This window comes from Enhydra lutris, unplaced genomic scaffold, assembly GCF_002288905.1.
Source record: "Enhydra lutris kenyoni isolate GAN:26980312 unplaced genomic scaffold, ASM228890v2 scaffoldscaffold17, whole genome shotgun sequence".
NCBI classification, from domain to species: Eukaryota; Metazoa; Chordata; class Mammalia; order Carnivora; family Mustelidae; genus Enhydra; species Enhydra lutris.
The window spans coordinates 39001892-39023903 of record NW_019154101.1 but is presented as its reverse complement, the minus strand read 5'-3'; the positions used below and the strand labels follow the sequence as shown (position 1 = coordinate 39023903).

The 22012-nt window shown below is 34.2% G+C and overlaps 1 protein-coding gene across 3 annotated transcripts in view; it reads right to left on the bottom strand.

Annotated features, from left to right (window-relative positions):
• The window catches only part of LOC111147676 (glutamate metabotropic receptor 1), a 407752-nt gene that overhangs the window by 146188 nt on the left and 239552 nt on the right, over positions 1–22012 (bottom strand). The gene's annotated exons all lie outside the window — the stretch shown is intronic.

Genomic DNA, 22012 nt, shown 5'->3' with positions numbered 1-22012 from the left:
CAAGATCTACCATGTATAAGATCCACAAGAACATAAAAAATGAGTAAGACCATTTTTTGCTTCCCTAAAATTTTAATAGGAAATTATATTACTAAAGTACCTTAAATATTTTCTAATTGTTTTCATATTAATCATATTTTGTCCTCTATTCTCTATAGTAAAAGACCATTTTAAATAACTATAATGTCTTTCAGAGTCCAAGTTAGTTACCTTGGGAAAAAAGAAACATTTCAGTTACCTTTAAGACTCAAAATAGAATTCAGAACTGAAAAGGACATTTGAGAGCATCCAGTCCATTAAGGATTTGGACACTGAGACCAAATGTGCTAAGTAATTTGCTAAATATCATATAACTAGTCAGGAGCAAAGCTGTGGCTTAAAATCCTGATCCACAAGTCCCTAGTTTTAAAAAAGCATGGGAATTTGGTTTAAGGTAAAATTCACAATCACAAAGTTAGGCTCAGAAGAAATTGTAAGCAAAAAGAATATGGGAAAAACAGTATTAATCAGAAATTAATTCTTCCAAATTTTTTTGTTGTAGCATTTAAAAAAATTTAAGCTCTATTTAGAAATGTTAGTTAATTCTTATCTAAATAATAAACTACCTATAGTCAAAGAAATTAGCTCTCAATATAAAGGTTTTTCCTAAAGGCAAGAAAATGTAGGCAAGATTGGTGTTAAAAATAAATACATAATAATGTAAAAGAAGTAATGAGTAAAATTAAGAGAAAGGTGATACAATCCATTACATAGAAAATATTCATGTTTTCAGGAAAGAAAAATTATATAATCCTGGGCCCATGATTATCTGCATATATCAAGTCATGTAACTATTAACCCAGTAAGGTTGACAAAGAAACATAGTCTATTGCAGAGTTGTGATGCTTCTTCAACCTGACAACAAACATACAAATGGAAAAGTTCTTAAGACCACAATAGCAACTAGAAACATTCATGTTCGTAACAGAGTGACAGTTATGAGAATAAGCTATGAAAAAGTAATGCTCATCCTGTGTTAAGTTCTCACTATAAATAATAATAAAACTGGATAAATGTGTGTAGCAACTATTTTCAAGCATAGGAAAACAGATAGCTCAGGGCTGTGATCACTGAGACAGGGAACCAACCACACAAGATAATGTCCACATTAGCCTCAGCTTTCTGCTGGGGAACATTATCCAAATCACTCCACTGGGCAGTAGAGCTCAACAGAGAATGGAAGTCTCGGTAGGTAGAAGAAACAAAATTCAGAATTCAGAGTAGCAGGTGCTGGTAGAAATTTGCAAGGCAGAGTAACATAGTTGAGGGAGCTAAATTGAGAAAAAGTTCCACAAATCTGCAAAGAAGTCCACTTGAGTCTTTGGCTGAATATAAACTGAAAATGTATAGACCAAGACTCCATGAGGCCTAACATTAAATGGCTATTGAGAGGATGTGAGCTGAGCTGATTCCCAAGACTACATAGTCCTGAAAGGCCATGGAGCTCTGATCAGCCAGAGTGGAGCTATCTCATTAAACATTCTATACATTCAGTTGAGGCCACCCATGAGGAGAAGAGCTATTCTGATCCCAGTGTAATGGCTACTGTAGGTCAGTGATTCCCAACTGGGATGATTTTAACCCCTTTCCAGGGAACCTTTGGCAATGACTAGAGATCTTGTCATTTGTTATGCTTTGGGGGTGGAGTAGGAAGTGTGACTAGTATCTAATGAGTAGAATCAGAGATGTTACATTGCACAAAGATGCTATGTTGCCCAAAACAAGTAACAATTCAGTGCAAAATGTCAGTAGTGTAGTCAGAAATACCTGATGTATATCTATCCTACCAAAGCCTAAAAGCAAGCCTTAAAAGGATAGAGCTGATCCATCAGTAAATTACGGCTCTGCAAGAACAACTCCAAGACAAAATCCAGACTCTCAACAATGTAACATTCATAATCACCTGCTTACAATAAAAAATAAAAAATACTAGATATGTGCATAAGCAGAAAAATATGACTCATATGCAGAAGAAAAAAGTCAACAGATATAAACCTTTAAATGACAACAATATTGGAATATGTAGATGAGAACCTTAAAGTATTTATAAGAAGAGATGGACATAATGAGAAAGCACATGAGGAATCGCAAAAGAGAAAGGGAAACCATAAAAAGGAAAGAAATGGAAATTCTAGGGCTGTAATACAGTGGAATTTTTAAAAATTCACTGGCTGGGCTAAAGGGAGATAAAAAGTGAACTTGAAAATGACAGGGTAATAGAGACTAAACTAAAGAACAGATAGGAAGACATACATACATAAATAAATGAGCTTCACAGAAAGATAAGATAATACCAAATGACGAATATACAAGTAATTGAGTCTCAAGGAGAGGAGAGAGATGGGAATGGAAAAAATATTTAAATAAATAAGAATTAAAATTCTTAATTTTGATTAAAAATATTAACCCACACTTCCAAGAAGCTCAATAAAATACAAAGGACTGCTTTAAAATTAATACAGCTAATCACTAACTTTAGAAATTAAAAACATGTTTCATTGTTACTCCTCAATACTCAAATTCAAATTATAGTATTTTAATTAAAATTGAGGCTCCAAATTAAAAAAAAAAAATTACAAGGGACAAATACAAAGAAAACCACACCAGTTCCATCAAATTTCTATAAACCAAAGAAAAAAAGGAAATCTTAAAATAGCCATAGGAAAAAAGGCCCATTACAGATTCATAAACTGTAATAAGAATGATCATGCTCTTGTCATCAGAAAATAACACAAGGGAGAAGACAAGTGATGAAAGAAAAAAAAATCAACCTAGAGTAAAATGTTTTTCAAAAAAGGAAGGTGAATGAAAGGTATTTTTCCCAGATTTCTATTTTGAAAGAAATTTTAAACTTACAGAAGAGTTGTAAGGATAGTACAATGAATCCTCAACTATTCATCACTTAGAGTCACCAGTTGTCAACATTACGTACACTGTTTTATCTTTCCCCTCTGAATTAATTGAGGTAATTGCAGATATCATGATACTTTACTCATAAATAGCTCAGTATGTATCTCTAAAGACTAGGAATATTCTCCTTAATAACCAAAATACAATGTTCAGAAAATTTAGTAGTGACACAATACTATCTAATATACACTCAGAAATGCAGTTTAAAATTCCCCAATCAGGTCATTTTAAACAGTTTGGATCCAGGAGCTAATCTGCGATTATGCACAACTTTTTAAAAATTTTTTTCAGTTTCACTGAGATATAATTGACAATTAAAATTGTATATAAATATGTAATACGGTGAAATGATTACCATAATCAGGTTAATTAACACATCTAACACCTCACATAGCCGCTTTGTGTGTATATGTGTGTGTGTGTTAAGAATGTTTAAGGTCTACTCTCTTAGCAAATTCAAATATACAGTACAGTATTATTAACTATAGTCACCATGCTATACATTAGGTCCCAAGAACTTACTCATCATTTAACTTAAGCTTGTACACTTTGACCATTACCTTCCCACCTCCTCCACTGTCCAGCTCCTGGTAACCACCATTCTACTCTCTGATACTATGAGGTCAAGTTCAACTATTTTTCTTATAGATTATACACATAAGGCAGATCATATACTATTTGTGTGTCTTGCCAATTTCACTTAGCATAATGTCATCTTAGTTTATCCATGTTTATGCAAATGGCAAAGTTTCTTACTTTCCCATGTTGAATAATATTCCATCATGGGTGTGTGTGTGTGTGTATACATGTACTTTATCCATTCATCCATCAATGGATGTCAATAATGTTGCAACATGGTGGTGTAGATATCATTGCTTTCAGATATATACCCAGTAGGACAGTTGGATCATATTTTAAATCTATCTTTAATTTTTTATGAAACCTCCATATTGTTTTCCATAATGACTGCAACAATTTACATTCCCACCAACAATATGCAAGGTTTCCTTTTCCTCCATATCCTCACCAACATTTGTTATCTATTTTTTTTTCATAAAAGATATCCTAATAGGTGTGAGGAGATATCTCATTGTGGTATTGATTTGCATTTCCTTAATGATCAGTGATGTTGAGCACTGCTTCATGTACCTGTAGGTCATCTGAATGTCTTCTTTGGAAAAATGTCTATTCAATTTCTTTGCCCATTTTTTAATGGGGATATTTGTGGGGTGTTTTGTTATTGAGTTGTATAGGTTCCTTGTATATTTTGGATATTAACCTCTTATCAGATATACAATTCACAGATATTTTCTCACAGGTAACTGTAGGTTACGGTTTCATTTTGTTGGTTAAAATATTTGACAAAGGTCATCAACTTTCACATTAAAAGCTCTCAACAAATTAGGTATAGAAGAATGCAGCTCTACATAAAAAGGCCATAAATAGCCAAACCCACAGCTAACATCATGCTCAACAGTGAAAGCTGAAAGTTTTTTCTTCTGTCTCTTTTTGTAGATGACATGATCTTATACGAAAGCCCTAAGGACTTCCCAAAAATCTGTTAGAACTAATAGACAAATTCAGTAAAGTTGCAGGATATAAAATCAATATACAAAACCAGTTGCACTTCTATATGCTAACAATAAACTTCTGGAAAAAGAAATTAAGGAAACAATCCCACTTATGATAACATCAAAAATAATAAAACTAAATATTTTATAACAAATCTAAGCAAGGAGGTATACCACCCAAAGCAATCTACAGATTCAATTCAATCTCAATCAAAATTCCACGGCCATTTTTCATAGAAATAAAAAACAATCCTTAAATTCTTATGGAAACACAAAAGATCTAAGATGGCCAAAAGTATCTTGATAAAGAAGAACAAAACTGTAGGCATCATACTTTCTGATTACAAACTACATTATAAAGCTACTATAAGCTTTAAAAATACTATAAGCTTTAAAAATAAAGACCTAAATGAGTTGAGAGCAAAAGGACAGAAAAAATTCAGTATCATACAAATAATAAGCATAAAAAGCTGGCACAACTATATTAATATTAATCAAAAGAGGCTTCAGAAAAAGGAATATTCCCAAAAATGGAGCAGGATATTTTATAGTGATAAAACCAAGTATACATACCAATCCTAATAAGAGTTTCAAAATATGTGGAACAAAATCAGACAGAACTAATAGGAGAACATACAAATTCACAAATATAGTTATATATTTTATACATTTTGAGAAAACAAATAATATAAACAAATTTATCCTAATAGACATTTATAAAACATTATATCAAACACATGCAGAAGACATATTATTTTCAGTGCACATGAAACATGCACCAAGACAGACGCTCCTGGGCCACAATACACATCTCAATAAAACTCAATTAAGCTTAGAAACCACAGGTGCCTGGATGGCCCAGTGGGTTAAAGCCCCTGCTTTCAGCTCAGGTCGTGATCTCAAGGTCCTGGGATCGAGCCCCACATCGGGCTCTCTGCTCGGTGGGGAGCCTGCTTCCTCCTCTCTCTCTCTCTCTCTCTCTCTCTCTCTGCCTGCCTCTCTGCCTACTTGTGATCTCTGTCTGTCAAATAAATAAATAAATAAATCTTTAAAAAAATAAATAAATAAATAAATAAACTTAGAAACCAATAACAAAACAATCAGGAAAGTAATCAAATATTTGAAGTTAAGCAACACACATATATAATCCATAGATTAAAGAATAAATCATATGAGTAATTATAAAATCTTTGAGCTGAATGAAAATTAAAAACACAAGATATTAAAATTGATGGGATACAGTTAAAGCTTTGATAAGAGGAAAATTATATGTAGGTTCACATCAAAGAAAAGCAGAATGATTAAAAATTAATGTTGTTTCCACTTTAGTAAGCTAGCAAATGAATGTCAACGTGAATTGAAATTGTTCAGAAGAAAGGGAGTGATGGAGGTACAAGCATAAACAATAAAGAAAAACCAAAGGAACCAAGATGATTATTTGGAAAATCAATAGAAATTCTAACTCTCTAGGTATAATGATCAAAATAGAGAAAAAATATATATTACCAATAACAGCAATGAAAAAAGAAAACATCACTATAGATTCTACAAATATTAAAAAGATAAGAAATTACTATGATAAGTTACATGCCAATAATGCTAACAGATTAGGACAAAATTGGAACTGAAGAAAAACAGATATAAGAAGATATTGGGAAAAAAGCCAATAATCCTATACCTGTTAATAAAAATAAATTTGCAATTAAAAGCATGCCCACAAAGAAAACTGTAGCCCTCTACAGCTTCATTGATGATTTCCATTAAATATTCAAGGAAGAAATAAAATTGGTATAAAAGTCATTTCTCTCTTCACTGCTAGATAAGGAATAGGTAACATGTCCTATGAGTGAATTTATGTTGTCGTAGAATAGTATAAACTTAATTTCCAAGAGATCTTAATTAAAATATTACCTTTACCACTTTGCAGCTGTATGACCTTGGTAATTTCTTTAACTTTCTAAGCCAAATTTTTCTCCACTATAAAACAAGATTAAGAATACATCTCTGTGTTGTACTGAAAATTAAAGGCCAAAGATATTATATTTAAAATACATGGCAAAGATTTTGGTACATTTTGGGTCTTCCAAATAATATGATTTGAAGGAATATAGTATTTCTTTTGGGGTTCTTTATCACATGGTTATTTATGCTAATAAACCAATGAGAGAAAAAACAATCACTTCAATCTTGACACCAAATTATCTAGAATAACTAAATATTGAAAAATTGATAATAGATATAAAAATATCTCAGATGCTCTAAAGACAGGTAATATGTTTTTAATAAATTCTATTGTTTCTTAATACTGGACAAACTTCAATACTGTATGGAATTAAAAGCTAAATAAATACAGACTTTTAGTGGCATCTGAACTGAGTCTTGAAAATAAAACAATAATCTTAATGAGGATAGCATAATAAGAAAAGGAAACAAAATGAGAAAAAAGTTCAAGGCAGAAAAACTTAATTTTTTATTTGAACAGTTGGATTTTTCAGCAGATGAATGGTCTGAGCTTTGCAGACTAATACTCCTGTTCCAGAGTCCCAGCATGTATAAATGGTCCCATGAACATGCTTGGCACCCACTGGCTGTCATTCACTTTCTTCAATGTTCTTACTTTTTCCCTCCTCAATTCCAAATTTCAACCACTTTAAATGGTCTAAATTAAGCCCATCTTGCCTACTCTAACTCATGGTGACAACTCCCAGTTTTGAATTCCTATACTATTTACATTCTTTTTCTCCTCCAGTTTAGCTTTTTGAAATAAATATCCACTCCATTTAGTTTTTTACAGTTGCCACAGTGCTCACAGCAGTCCTTCAACATAAATGTTTCAATGAAGTCTTTTATAGCTGAACACCAATTTCTGAGAATAATTAGACACTAAGATCCCGGTCCTAGTGCATTTCAATCTCATGTTATCATTATTAAAGCAATGAGTCTTCTTGGAAACTAAGCTGTCTTCTGTCTCTGCATTCATAAACCAGGCATTCTTTTACTATTCCAAGCCTGTATCATTGAAGTGAGATAAATATTAATTACTAATATATTCAACATTCTGAAACATGCAAATAAGCATCATAATAGCAGTAACTCTTATATTTGCTTCTAAACCAATCAAGGACATTTTCTTCTTTTGCAAGTACATTTTTTAAAATATTGTAAGAATAAGAATGATTAGCAACAGTTGACAATTTGTCCTAGTCAGAGACTTTGTAGCCAAACTAAATACCTTATGCATAAATGTAAACATCACTTCCAAATTACCTATTTCTTAAGACTATGGAGGTTATATTTTCTGCAATGTTCTTTTTAAAAAAAAAAACTAGATTGATTTTTATTCAAATGGCTCAAAGATCTGGACAATATGTGTTGCAAGTATGCAATTTTTAAAAAATATTTTGATGTTAATTTAATTGAAAACATTCAGATAGAATATAAAAATAGAGTGAAATAGATTACTTGCCATTATTTTTTCCAAAAGTTTTCACTTATTCAAAAGATACCCTGAGGGATTTCTGGGTGGCTCAGTCAGTTAAGCCTCTGACTCTTGGTTTCAGCTCCATCAGGATCTCAGGGTCCTGGGATCAAACCCCACATCATTTGAGAGAGGAGTCTGCTTAAGATTCTCTCTCTCCCTCTCCCTCTGCCCCTCCCTAACGCATGCCCTAACTCTTTCAAAAAAAAAAATAAAAAAAAAAAAAAAAAAAAAAAAAAAGATACCTCAGCAACATTCCTGTGTTTGCTAAGGCTGAACTAAAATGCATGAACCTTAAAAATAAATAAAAGGCACCTTAAGACTTCAAAAGTCACATCCTTGTTGAAGTTACATAATAAAAAGACTTTACATTTGTTCTAACAGAACAATTTGCAAAGAGACTAACTCTGTAATACATACTTTATTCCTATACAACCACACAATCATATGTATTTGAAGAACATTTTAACAAAGATAAAGTGTTGAATTCCATTACCAGGAACACACAACAAATACTGTGAATGCTTCAACATTCAAAGCAAAATGAAGGTAGTCTTCTCATAATTGCCTTCCACTTAACACTACTTCTAATAACCCTCTAACAATTATCCATCTGGGAAAAAAAAAAGTGGGGGCAAGTTCCAAAGCACTGAATCCAATCCTTTGTACTGCTGCGCTGTGAGCAGCCACCTTTAAAGGGGGCATTTTGCATATATCCTCTGATTTATAAAAGGAGCACTTTCTAAATCTTAATCTGGGGAAATTAAGAGAGAGATCATGTGACTGCCATTAAAAATCTATGAGAATGGTGCCACATAAGCCTTTGGCACCACTTAGAGTTTGTAAGGGTAAGAACCAACTGAGTGGGTGTTTTTGCTCTTTGTGGTTAGATTTCAAAACATTTAACTGATATTTTAGAAGACACAGGCAACAGTATTAACAATAAAGGTATTTAAGATATTATCCCAGATTCTTTCGCAGTGTTTTTGCTTTATGTTTGGAGAATACCTCCTTCCAGTGATTTATTTTCTTATGTAAAAAAACCTGTGGAATTTTTTTCTTCCCCACCGGGGCTCCACCCTTTTCCAGGGCATGGTCCAAGTGTTCCATAGGCCCCTCAGCCCATCAGCCAAAGGGTCCTCACTGTTTGAGTCCTACACCAAGGAAGTCCCATACTATTCACAGAACCAATGAATACAGTCACCAAATGCCCTAATAAAAGTGCCAGAGTGATGAGGGAATAGAAAGCAAGCTGAGGACAGCACAAGCTGACACCCTACAACCTCCCCCTACCACCCCACTCCTGGGTAGGACAGGTGGCACATTCTTCCCCAAATCTCCCAACTATCTTAATGTTAATGCCTTTCTAGAGGGGAAAAACAACCTTAACTTCACAATGGCAAGCTCCTGGGTATCCTGTGGGTCCTCTTTAGCATATGAAAATTCTTTCAAACCCTCTCTTTTCCTTACCTCCCCCAATCCCATAGTATATAATCAGCCACCCCTCACAACCTGGGGGCAGCAGCTCTTTCTGCCCAGGGGTCCTGTTCCCATGCTTTAACAAACCACCATTTTGCACCAAGAATTCTTTCTTGGTCATTGGCCCAGGACTCTACCCCACTGAACCTCACTTATATTCTAAAACTTCATCAAAAGGACCAAGAAAAGGAGGGCATTAAATTTTGTTGCAAAAGTAAATTGACACAAAAATATCTTCTTCTGTAGAGAATTAATATTCAAATAACTTATGCAATATTCTTCTTGGATCCATTGAACTCTAGGCTAACTTTATCAACTTGTGGCGTAGGCAAAAACCGACTTTTGTCCGCAGACTATTTTGTATTTTCATTTTATCTCACATATTCTATGATCTTTTTGTTACAATGATCAAGTATGTCCCTATTGCTTATTTTAGGAATAAAGTCTGCATTTCTTTACAAGGCATTCATAAGACTCCATTTATGGCCACAAGCCTTGTTTCCTTGTTTTTTTCACTTCCTGCCTCACAGTCAATTCCTAAATAGCACTGGTCAATTCCTAAATAGGATCAACTCTTTAATTTTTAATCTCTGGATCTCTGTCTTTACTACTAACAAAAATTCCACAACCCTTTTGCAAAAGCTGCCTAAATCTTACCCAATAATGAAGGTGATGAGGGAACAGAAGGAAAGCTGAGGACAAAGCACAAGCTGATACCCCTCAAACCCCCTACCCCAACTCCTGGGTGGGATATGTGTGACCTTCCTCCAGGAAACTCCCAACTGTCTTACTGTTAATGCTTTGCTAGAGGGAAAAACAACTTTAGCTTGATAACAGCAAGGCCTCCAGTATCCAGAGAGTCTTCTTTAACATATGAAAGTCCTTTGGGACATCTCCCTTTTCCTAACCTCCCCCAAATCCCAAGTATATAATTAGCCATTCCTTACAACCTCAGTGCAGCAGCTCTTTCTGTCCATGGGTCCTATTTCTGTGCTTTAATAAAATCTCTTTTTCGCACCAAAGATGTCTCAAGAATTCTTTCTTGGCTGTCAGTTCCAGACCTTACCAACCTTCCAAAACTACATCAAAGGCATGTGAAACATACTTTACAAAGCTCCTATCAGTCCTCACCTGCCTCTTTAGAAAAACTTTTTAAATACTCTCATGAGGTTCATCATGTACTCTATGGACCACAGATATTTCTTACATGAGGAATCTACCGGAATCATTCAGTAATGTGTTTATTCTCTAAATACTGTTTATTAACTCTACCATTCTAGGCACTAGAAAAGACACTCTGCCTTTAAGCAACTCACAATCTGGCAGTCTACAAGCTATCCAGGTGCAAGGATAACTTCTACGTTCATGTCCAACAGAGTAAATAACTTTGTATTTCAAACATAAAATGTGGCCAACAAATGGTTGCTGATTGAAACTCATGTGATAAAATAAATCCTAGCTCAAGCATTAGGAGATTATCATATTAATATACTAAGGAGAATTTGCATTTTTAAAAACAATGAGCTCAGAAGAGGTCCTCAAGCATCCTTCAGTGATGTTTTGGGAAGATGAGTTTTCTTTGAGCTTCTCAAATTACAGAAAATAGCTGAATGCCTACTTCATGCATCCATCATACTCATAGGGTATGTATTACTATAGATCCATATGGGAAGGCAGAGATAACATTGCTCTGTATCTGGATGTAGTCTTAGAACATAGCAAACACTGATAGAATGTAACAGTGTGGAGGACCACTGGGCAAAATTGAAAAGGAACTACCATTTTTTTCAGAACCATGGCCACAGGCAGGAATACACACCTTGACAAAAGCTGCAAATTATTGTTTCAATGAAGGACTACCATATTTTGGAATTAAGAATTTTTGCCCTATCTGTCCACTGAAAACTCATTCTTCTAAAGAAGATTTAGCTGATAAATCATAAAGCAGCAATATCTGTGAACTACGAGATTTATTTGTAATAGACATTTAATGGACTACACTCCCTGAGAAGAAATTGAAGTCTCTTGCTTGGACAGCTACTCTTCATTCTTTTCTACAAACAAGGCAAGCAATTTTCAAGGAGACAAATAACCAACATTTAGAAAAATGTAATACTATGCTACAAAACCTAATGGCAGGCAAACCTCAAAAGACTTAGAAATTTGGTTTGACTGAGATAAATATCCAAAGGACCACCTGCCTATAAGAAGCCTTTCTGGAGCTAAGTTCCCTCCCTCCCTCCAGGACTCCCTAAGGGGCTCCTTTATCTTCTTTCTGGCAGTCTCCTTCTCCACCCTCCTTCACCAGCTTCCCAACAAGGCTCTTCAAAGAGCCATAATAAGTCCCTCCCACCTCATTACTCACAGTCTTGTTCCAGGCTTTAGGCCAAACAGCCCTGGCAATTAAAAAAAAAAAAAAAAGATAAAATATTAAAAACTCAGCAATTAGGAGAAACCATAAGTATGATCTTCCCCAAAATGGTGCTTATGAAGCTGAGTACGTGGGATCAATTTCCATGTGGATTAGGACAATTCAGTTTCTCCTGGACCAAGACTGACCAAGAAGCTCAGATGTCACATAGGAGCAAGGGGAGGAGGGAGGTGGAAGAATGGGAAACTTCAAAGGGTTAGCAGTAACTCCTGCTCTGTGTCTACAGGGAAGCATGCCCTTCAGTGATAGATTTTTCTCTGCATTTGTTCTGGAATTCTTTCCCACAAAACTTATTAGGGGCGAAAAATCATTGAAAAGCAACATTTCTTTCCAATATTGCTCTTAAAATATTGACATAGAAAGTTCTTCTGCCAGTAGCAAATAGACAAAGTTTTAATGAAGGATTTAAAGGCACTGAACCAGATAAAAATGCTTACTGAGTTCTGCATTGCTTCCTTTTATTTTTAAAATATCTTATATGACAAGCATGTCTTTGGGGGGTGAAATAAAAGAAAGGAAAAGAAAGAGAAAATGTTGCATCCTGAATCTCTTTTTAGGAAAACAATTTTAATAAGTGCCTCTCTCTCTCTCTTTCTCTCTCTCTCTTTTTTTTTTTTTTCCTGAATTCTTGAAATCAAAAGATTTTTTTCCTGTTCAGGAAAAAGTTCATCCACCTAGAATGTAATTTTTCCAGCTAGCAAATTCTTGTGACAGATGAAAATATAAAACTTTAATTTACCATATGCAAAGAATATATAAGTTTAGGCTTTGTCAATGTCATTTTGTATCTGAATTCCATGAAAACTGAATTTCTACCATTTTTTTTGGTTCATATCTAAACCAATAACTTTTCTACATTACATTGTTAGGAGTGAGTTGGACAGTTAGGTAGTCAGGGCTGGGGTCCACAATGAGAAAATATGGAGTCAGGACAGCTAAAATAAGACAGTACCAATACCCTGTTTTGCAGCTTAGACAGGACCACACTAGCATTCTGCTTTACAGTCTTTACAGCCTTTACATTCTGCAAAATGCCCTAAAATAAGACAACTAGCCACAAAGTGTCTGTTACTATCACAGGCAAAGGGCAGTTAAGACATAAGCCCCCAGATGTCAGCAAAAAAGACCATCAGCCCATTGACTTTAACTTAATAGGTAGACAGAAACGTGACCAAAGCCCTGATTGGCAAGACTCAGCACATTCTGATTGCTTACGATAGTTCGGCAAAAGAGCTCATAAAAACCCCTAAACTTGGAAACCCCAAGGGCCTCCCTCACGTACTGAGCTTTGTATTGAGCTTTTGCTCAATAAATTTTGCTTTTGTGCCCACCACTCTTCATCTGGTCCACAGCTTCATTCTTCAAAGTGCCATGACTAAGAACTACAGGCACTAAGAACAGAGAATTCCTGCAACATTATTTCATTTAATCCAGTTTGGCAAATATTTCTCGGGCACAAGCTTTCTCCTGGATTTGAGTTCCCTCACCATTCTGGTAATTGTCCTCTGAAACATGAGGTTGGATCCGGATTTCTTTATCTGCGAAGTGTGTGTGTATTCCATGACCCCCACTGTCTCTTTCAGTTTTAAATTCTATGCGAACTTGAAGATTGTTGTGATTATGTGAATAGGAGGCATGAACTCACTTTGAAACTATAAAAGGACATGTATATATGACTTAGAGACATGCAAAATCATGCATTGATGCTTATATTTTTATGAATTGGTAACTTAGGGGATCTACCTTGATATCCATTTCAGAATGGGGGCAGCATTTATCTTATGGGTCAACTGATAACATCATAATGTCAACATTTACTTAAATTGCATGCAAGCATTTCACGTGGCCTGCTTCACAAGGAGTCTGGCGGTAGAAAAAAAAGTTCTTTCCTTAAGGGATACACGCTTGTTTTTTTTTTCCTGTACTTATTAATCTTAAATATCTTTTGTAAGAAAAAAAATTAATTAGTATTCTAATGAACCTTTTGGACAAATGATGGCATATTTCTTGTCTGTTATTTATTGCCCTCTCAAACATTTCACAGTACCTTTATTAATGTCCATTTGAAAATGGCTGCGGGCTACACTGGCTGGGGAAGTCCGCAACAGACCTGTTTTCCAGATCTCCATTTCAGCTATTTGTCAAGTGGCTACCTCAGAATGAGATGAATGTTACGTTTATTTTTACACCACAGCCTCGCTGTGGGTGAAAATTTAATGCAATTTGTATGGTGATAAATGTACTGTTATTATGAAATGTGATATTTTTTAAAATGATATGCAACACAATAAGTCAACTATTTGTGAATTAATGCAGACATTCACTTGGAACTAAACAGAAGATAAAATAAGTCATGGTCAGGCTGCATTTTAATTGGTATTAGAAAACTTTCAGAGTTACTAATAAGAAATTTTTCTTTAGAAAATGATAAAATTGCAGATACCAAATATAAGAATGCATTTTTAAGAAATTAGCATTTTACATTTCCTCTTGTAAAAGAAATCATTATACCAATATTGCATAGTATTTAACATCAGTGGCTCTTAAATCCGTCTGTTTAAGTTGAAATCTGTACTGCTATAGTGCTATTCCTTAGCTTACTTCTCTGTGCCTCATAGGTTAATTAAATGGTGCCTTTAAAGCACTCACTGAAGAACATGCCCTCAACAAGAACTAATTGTGAGGTAATTATCTCCATGTTGCTCATTTAGAAAAGCAATGCAAGAAAGATACCTGCATACCTGTTCATCTTAGCAAGTATGTAGCACATTTTTTGTAATGGTTCTTAAGTGAATATGAACTTGTACTCCTTAGCAGAGCAATCCTGGCTTTATTTTCTTTATTATTTTCCAGCTTTATTAAAGCATAATTAACCAAAAAATTTGTATATATTTAAAGTATGCCATTTGATACTTTGAAATGTGTGTACTCAAGAAATAATCACCACAGTCAAGCAAAGCTTCTTTTTCGTGTGGTGAGAACATTTTATGACCTACCTAGTTAGCAAACATCATATATATCAGCATTGTTAATTATATCTTAATTATAGTCACATTACTATACATTAGATTTCCAGAACTTATTCATCTTTCAGAACTGGAAATTTGTATCCCTTGACCAATATCTCCCCCTTTCCTTTCTCTAGCCCCTGACAATCCCCATTAAAACAGAGAAGAGTAAAAGTTAAATTTTTCTAACAAAATTTTATAAAAAATTATAGTCTTTTACTCACGTAGGTATTTGATAAATCCTTGCTAAATGTAATGATAACCCAGATCATGATGTTGGAAAGAATATACATTAAGTATTCTACTGTGATGAATTATGATTGTGTCTGATTCGTATTAGTTGTTTTCAAGTATATTTGTTTAAAATTCATTCAAAAATTAGCTTCTTTCCTAAAAAATACTGTGAACATCTAACGAAACCCAGTGATCAAACTATGATACCTCTGACTCAAATCACCTCATGATGGCATAAATAGAATCTTGATCGTGATTTCTGAGAAAATTTTAAAATTTAGAACAATGGTTTTAATGAAGAATATCTGATGTCTACCTATATCATTGGGATAGCCATCAGAGAATTATAAACAATACCCATAAGTATTCTAGAAAGTCCATGTTGATTACTTAAATGTCATAAAATAATAATTATCGTGTAATGAGCATTCTGTTTCCAACATTGTACCAGGAAATAGAGAGAAAGAAAGACAGATGGATAATCACTTCGTCACATCATTCTGACCTCACGCTTCTGTTTCATGGAAAATACGACCCACTGCTTTACTGAGAATTTATTTTAATATAATAGTTTAAGCAACAAATGTTTTTATTTCCAGTAGATCTAAAATATAACTGATATGTGGTGTTGACCCAATGCTGATACTGTAGTCTGATCATGTTATGGCAGTTAAATAAATTCAAAATCCATTGAGCATATAACAATCCACTGCCTTAGAGGACAGGGTTTGGTGCTGGGGATACGGAGAAAAGGAGAACCTGGGATCAGTGTCCCCAGGAGCTTAAAACTGGAATAGCAAGGTAGGGCAAAGACACACATACACATAAATTATACAAGACAGAACATCATTAGTTATGAGAAAGGAAAGAAAATTCTTTCTTTTGGGAAGAAAAGTCATAACCATGTTACAGAGGAAAAAGGATCTCAAAGGCTTAATTAGGAGGCAGTTTGTGAGCTAAGCCTTGATAGGATAATTTTAATAGACTTTTTAAAATATTAATCTCTACAACAGAATTTCATTTATTCCACTATTCAATAAGTATTTATTGGGCATCTTCTGTTAAGTATGTGGTTGTCATTGAGGATACAAATATGAGTAAATATTTGTTATCAGGAAATGCAAGAGAGATAAATAAGTAAACAGATCATAATACAATGTAGCCAGTGGAGATGATGAAGTACTTTCACTACCTGGGACAAGGAAGAACTGAAGATTAAGAAAGCCTTTGCTTCTCAGGGGGAGGGGCCTGGGTGGCTCAGTCATTAAACATCTGCCTTCGGCTCAGGTCATGATCTCAGGGTTCTGGGATCAAGCCCCACATTGAGCTCCCTGCTCAGCAAGAAGCCTGCTTCTCCTACTCCCATTCCCTCTGCTTGTGTTCCCTCTCTCACTTTGTCTCTCTCTGTCAAATAAATAAAATAATAAAATATTTTTTTAAAAAAAAGTCTTTTGGGGAAGAAGTGATGAATGAGCCAACTTTTGTTAAAAAAAGTAGATATTATAGAACTCAGTCAGGGGAAGTTCTGGGAGGTGGTAATGGGTTTAGTATTTTTGTGTTCAGTCATCAAAAACTGTAAGTTACTTATACCTTACCAAGTAAAAAACTCTTGAGCTAAGAGAAAACATAAAAAATCTTAAGAAATGTTAGTTTCATATGACTGGAAAGCAAAGTGGTTAGTAAAAGTGGTCAAAGAAGGTGTGAATTGTAAGAATGGGTCAGACATGAGCAGAGTTGTGTTCTAATAAGATCCCTCTAGAAGCAGAAGGAGAATGAATTGTTGGAAGAGGTTATGTTGTGAGACTAGCATAAGGAAAACAAGTTACAAAGAAAGAACAATACAGATGAGAACTGATAAGGTTCTTTACTAGGTCAGTGGGGATATGGTTGGAAATAAGTGAATGACTGCAGAGGCATGAAAGGAGTTCCAGTGGAACCTGGTGATTAGGTGTTGGTGGCGATGTAAAAAAAAAAAAAAAAAAGTCAATAATGGTGGTTAGTCCATTCTGATTGAATGATTAATGCCATTTGCTGGGATTAAAAAAAAGAAGTGCATCCAAGAGGAATAATAAATTTGTAACCTTGCAAACTGAAAAACATCTTGTCTATTAGAAAAAATAGCACCAAAATAAAAGTAAATTTCAGATTTATAGGTTTATTCTATTACTCAACTGTACCTAATCTATGGCTTAAAATAAAGCATGGAAAACAGGCTTGATATAGACCTGATCAGTCCTTTTTTTTTTTTTAAGGTTTTATTTATTTATTTGACAGAAAGAGAGATCACAAGTAGGCGGGCGGGGGAGGGGGGAAGCAGGCTCCCTGCTGAGCAGAGAGCCTGATGTGGGGCTTGATCCCAGGACCCTGAGATCATGACCTGAGCCGAAGGCAGAGGCTTAACCCACTGAGCCAGCCAGGTTTCCCAGTAATCAATCTTATAAGGATATTAATGAAGGCATAAAGCCAGGAATGAAGACCCAAATGAGGCAGTAATCACCATCTATGTGAGGTACTACAAGAATATATGGGTATGAATAAAATCCCCATAAGATTGGGTTTAGCAAAAAAAAAAAAAAAAAAAAAGACACAAAATATTTGAAAAGAGTCAAGGAAGGAGACTTTATTAACTGAGTAGCAAGAGGGAGGAGGAGAATTAGGAAAGACTGGTATTAATGTGCTCAAGAAAGAGTTTAAAGAAGGACAAGTGGTCCATTGAATCAAATGCAATGGAGAGGTCAAACAAGATGAACACTGAAAATGTTTCCTTAGATTTAGCTACAAAGAGCCCACTAATATTTATGTTTATCTTTGAAAATTCAAAAATACTACAAATTATTTGTGGGTCCATACACATGTAGTAAAAGTATAAGAGCATTGTCAGGAAATACCTTACCAACTCTCAGATATAGACTAATTCAAGGGCAGAACAGCAGCATTGCTCCTCTCCATGCAACCATTTGCACTATATTTTACAAAAATAGTGCCCTAGGAGGTGAGCTACATAATGATCCAGCTCTGGGGAAATAGCAACTGAACTAGCAATTAGTAAGGGAAATAGGCTTCAAATATATCTGTAGCTTTAAAACAACTGGAAGCAAAACGGCAATATATTAACATTTGTTAAATATGACTGGTGGTTGCATGACTACTTGTTACATTATTCCCTATACTATCTATATATTTGAAATATTTAAATAATTTTTTAAAAAGGCATTTTAACACTTGCCTGGCTTCTCCCAACTTTGCCTCATGTGTTTTTTCCCTTTGCTGATTTGCTCTGTATCTTTTCATTGTAAAAAAAATTATAGCCATGAGGGCCTCTACATACTGAGTCCTGTGAGTACTCCTAGCAAATCACTGAACTTGGAGATGGTCTCTAGAATCTTCTGACTCAGCTAGGTTCAATGCACCTTCAAATGAAAAGGTCTCTGAGGGAATCTGAAGATATGCAGCCTGGGCTAACAAGTCTACTGGCAGCCAGCAAGAAAAAGCAGATCCCTAGTTCATGGTACAGACTCTTCAAGTTCATTGATAAGATGCTGCCATTGACCAGCAGCATTAAAAGTCCAGTGACTCTTGATTAATTTGATTCCAGTGTACCTCAGCTTAGTGATTCCAGACCATAAAACAAGGATACTAAAGGACAACTGGCATATTTTTGAGAAAGTGGTATAGGGACTTTTAACAGACATGGAGCATCTGATCAGATGAAAAAACTGATACACATATTCAATTTCTTATCTTCTCAACTTGTTATAGATTTTGAATTCAGATGTATCTAAGAACAAACCCCAAATCGATCACTAATCTTTTATATTTATGGCATCTTGGAAAGTGACTTAACCTCTGAGTTTCAGCTTGCTCATCTGTGAAATGACTTGCCAATAGTCTTAAATAACAGGTACAAAATGGCACAGAATTTGATATATAATAAGCACTCAACAAATACTGTTCATACATGATTTTGCATGTATCATTGTGTACTGTATCTTCTGCATTCTGAGTTAAGAAGGCAGAAGAGCCAGCAGTAGTCAAAATTTCAAGGCACTAATCAAGACCAAAGATGTTTCTGAGAACTCAAGAGTAGGAAAAAATGAACAGGAGAATAAGTCTTGAGGGACTTTGGAAACTACAGTTTGAACCACCTCATAAACCATGTTAAGCATGAAAAGTACACACACATACACACACACACACACAAGCCTTATACTCCATAACAAAAATTGATTTATATAACCATTATTCACTGAATCTAATACCCAACAGAAACTATAGTTCAAAATAAAACATTAAATAAAATAAATACATAAATATAAATAAATTAAAATAAAATAAAAATAAAACTTGGAAATTTCTTAAATATTTGCTCACTTCAGCTGGAATTTCATATTTACTAACATATATGGTATTTTTAAAGTTAACTCTTTAATATACGTTATTTTTTAAAATCACACTGAGGTCTTAATTTCATTGAAAAGTTAAATTCCTTTGGATTAAAAATGCTATTTAAAAACTGTCCTCTAACCATTATACTGTGTGGTAAGAATCTTACTCTTATTCTTTGTGGCTAGGCTGCATCTTTTAAAGAAATCAAAATTATTATAGAACTGTTGCTAAAATTCTATTACTTGAGTGATACAGTATAAAATGATCACATTCCAAAACTGGATTACCTAATGAATTGAGAGTATTGAATGTGCCTATCTAATTTGCCTATCAGTAAGTAAAATTTCCAAGCCATCTAGTCTTTAAAATGAATACATTTCCTCTTTTAATAATGGTCATCTCTAAATATCAGGGAGTACAGCAAATGCTTAGTTGTAGCATTATACTTTTCAAGACAATGATATTTATTTAGCAAAAATTGAATTCTGTGATTTACTAGAATTAAATCTCTACTTAGGAACAGGAACAATATTAATATACCCTTTTCATTAAGATGCTAATTTATTTAACATTACTTAACTCTCTAGTGAGTACGCATTCTATAAAAAAACAGAATTCTGAAGTAATGTAATTGCCAAATATTCCCTACAGTATAAGAATTGCATACATTCTTTCAAATTGATTTGTAATGGCATTACAGCAAAAGGCTAAGAACTCATGCATTAGCCTACTTTTTTTTTCTTATGAGAAAATTAAAGATACAGGTATAAATGAAAGACTTGATATTTCTACAACTGTGTGCTTGTTTTTTGTGAAAACAGATTAAAATAGCCTAGCCATTTTGTTATTTTTGTCCCTAAAATCATGTAGAAATTTTAGTCATTGCGATACAAAAGAAATCAAGATGCAAAAGGTTATGGTGCTTTCAGATAGACATAGAAAATACTGTGTTAAAGCAATAAATAAATGTATGCTTGTGTGCACGGTAAGATAAAGATCTAACTTGGAGTCTTTCTAAATTGCTCTTTATTAGCACACTATAGAATGATGTCAAACTAAAGGCTTCTGTACAGCAAAAGAAACCATCACCAAGTGAAAAGGCAACAAATGAAATAAGAAAAAATATTTGGAAATCATGTGATAAGGGGTTAATATCCAAAATATATAAGAAACACATATAGCTCAAGAGCAAAAAAATAAACAGTCCTATTAAACAATGGGCAGAGAAGCCAAATAGTTCATTTTTCCAAAGACATACAAATGGCAAATGATTACAAGAAAAAATGCAATATCACTAATCATCAGGAAAATGCAAATCAAGCCCACAATGGAGCATCACCTCACACTTGTTAGAATGACTGCTATCGAAAGACAAGAAACAAAAGTATCAGTGAGTGTGAAGAAAAGGGAACCCTTGTACACTGTTTGTGGAATGTAAATGGGTGCAGCTACTATGTAAAGCAAAATGACATTTCCTCAGAAAAACTGAAGGTAGAACTACCATATGATTCAGCAATCTTAGTTCTATGTATACATCCAAAGGAAATGAAATCAGTACCTCAAAGAGATATCTGTGCTCTCATGTTCACTGAAGCATTATTCACAATAGCCAAGATGTATAAACAACCCAAATATCTGAACATGGATGAATAAGGAAGATGTGATATAGATAGAAAGATAGATAGATAGATAGATAGATAGATTTAGATACAGATATAGATATAGATACACACACACATATATATATGAATATTATTCGGCCACAAAGAGGAAATATATTTGCAAAAGCATGGATGGACCTTGAGGGCATTATGCTAAGTAAAGTAAGCCAGACAGAGGAAGACAAATACTGTATGATCTCACTTATATGTGGAATCATTAAAACACACACACACACACACACACACACACACACACACACACACACACTCATACACACAACTCATAGAAACAGAAAGTAAAAGAGTAGTTCCCATGGGTTTGGGTGTGGGGAAATGGGAAAATGTTGGTTAAAGGGGACAAACTTCCAGTTATAAGATGAATATGTTCTGGAACTCTAGTGTATAGCACAGTGATTATACCTAACAATATCATATTATATACTTGAAAGAATTGGTAATTATGTGAGGTGACAGAGGTGTTAACTAACCATACTGTTGTAATCATTTCACAATATATCAGTGTATCAAATCAACATGTTGTATGCCTTAAATTTATACAATGATATATGTTGAGTTATATCTCACCAAACTGAAAAAAAGTAAATAAAATTTTTGCTTACACGTTCACTCAAAAAATAATTTCTATTTGGTAATTGCCTTTTAATGTCATTTGCCAATATCTGTTTCATATTTGTTACATTACAGTGTGTGTGTGTGTGTGTGTATATACCCATACACATATATGTTTGTGTATATATGTCTGTATATATAGACAGAGTCTACTATGTATGTTGAGAATATATTCCTAGTTTATT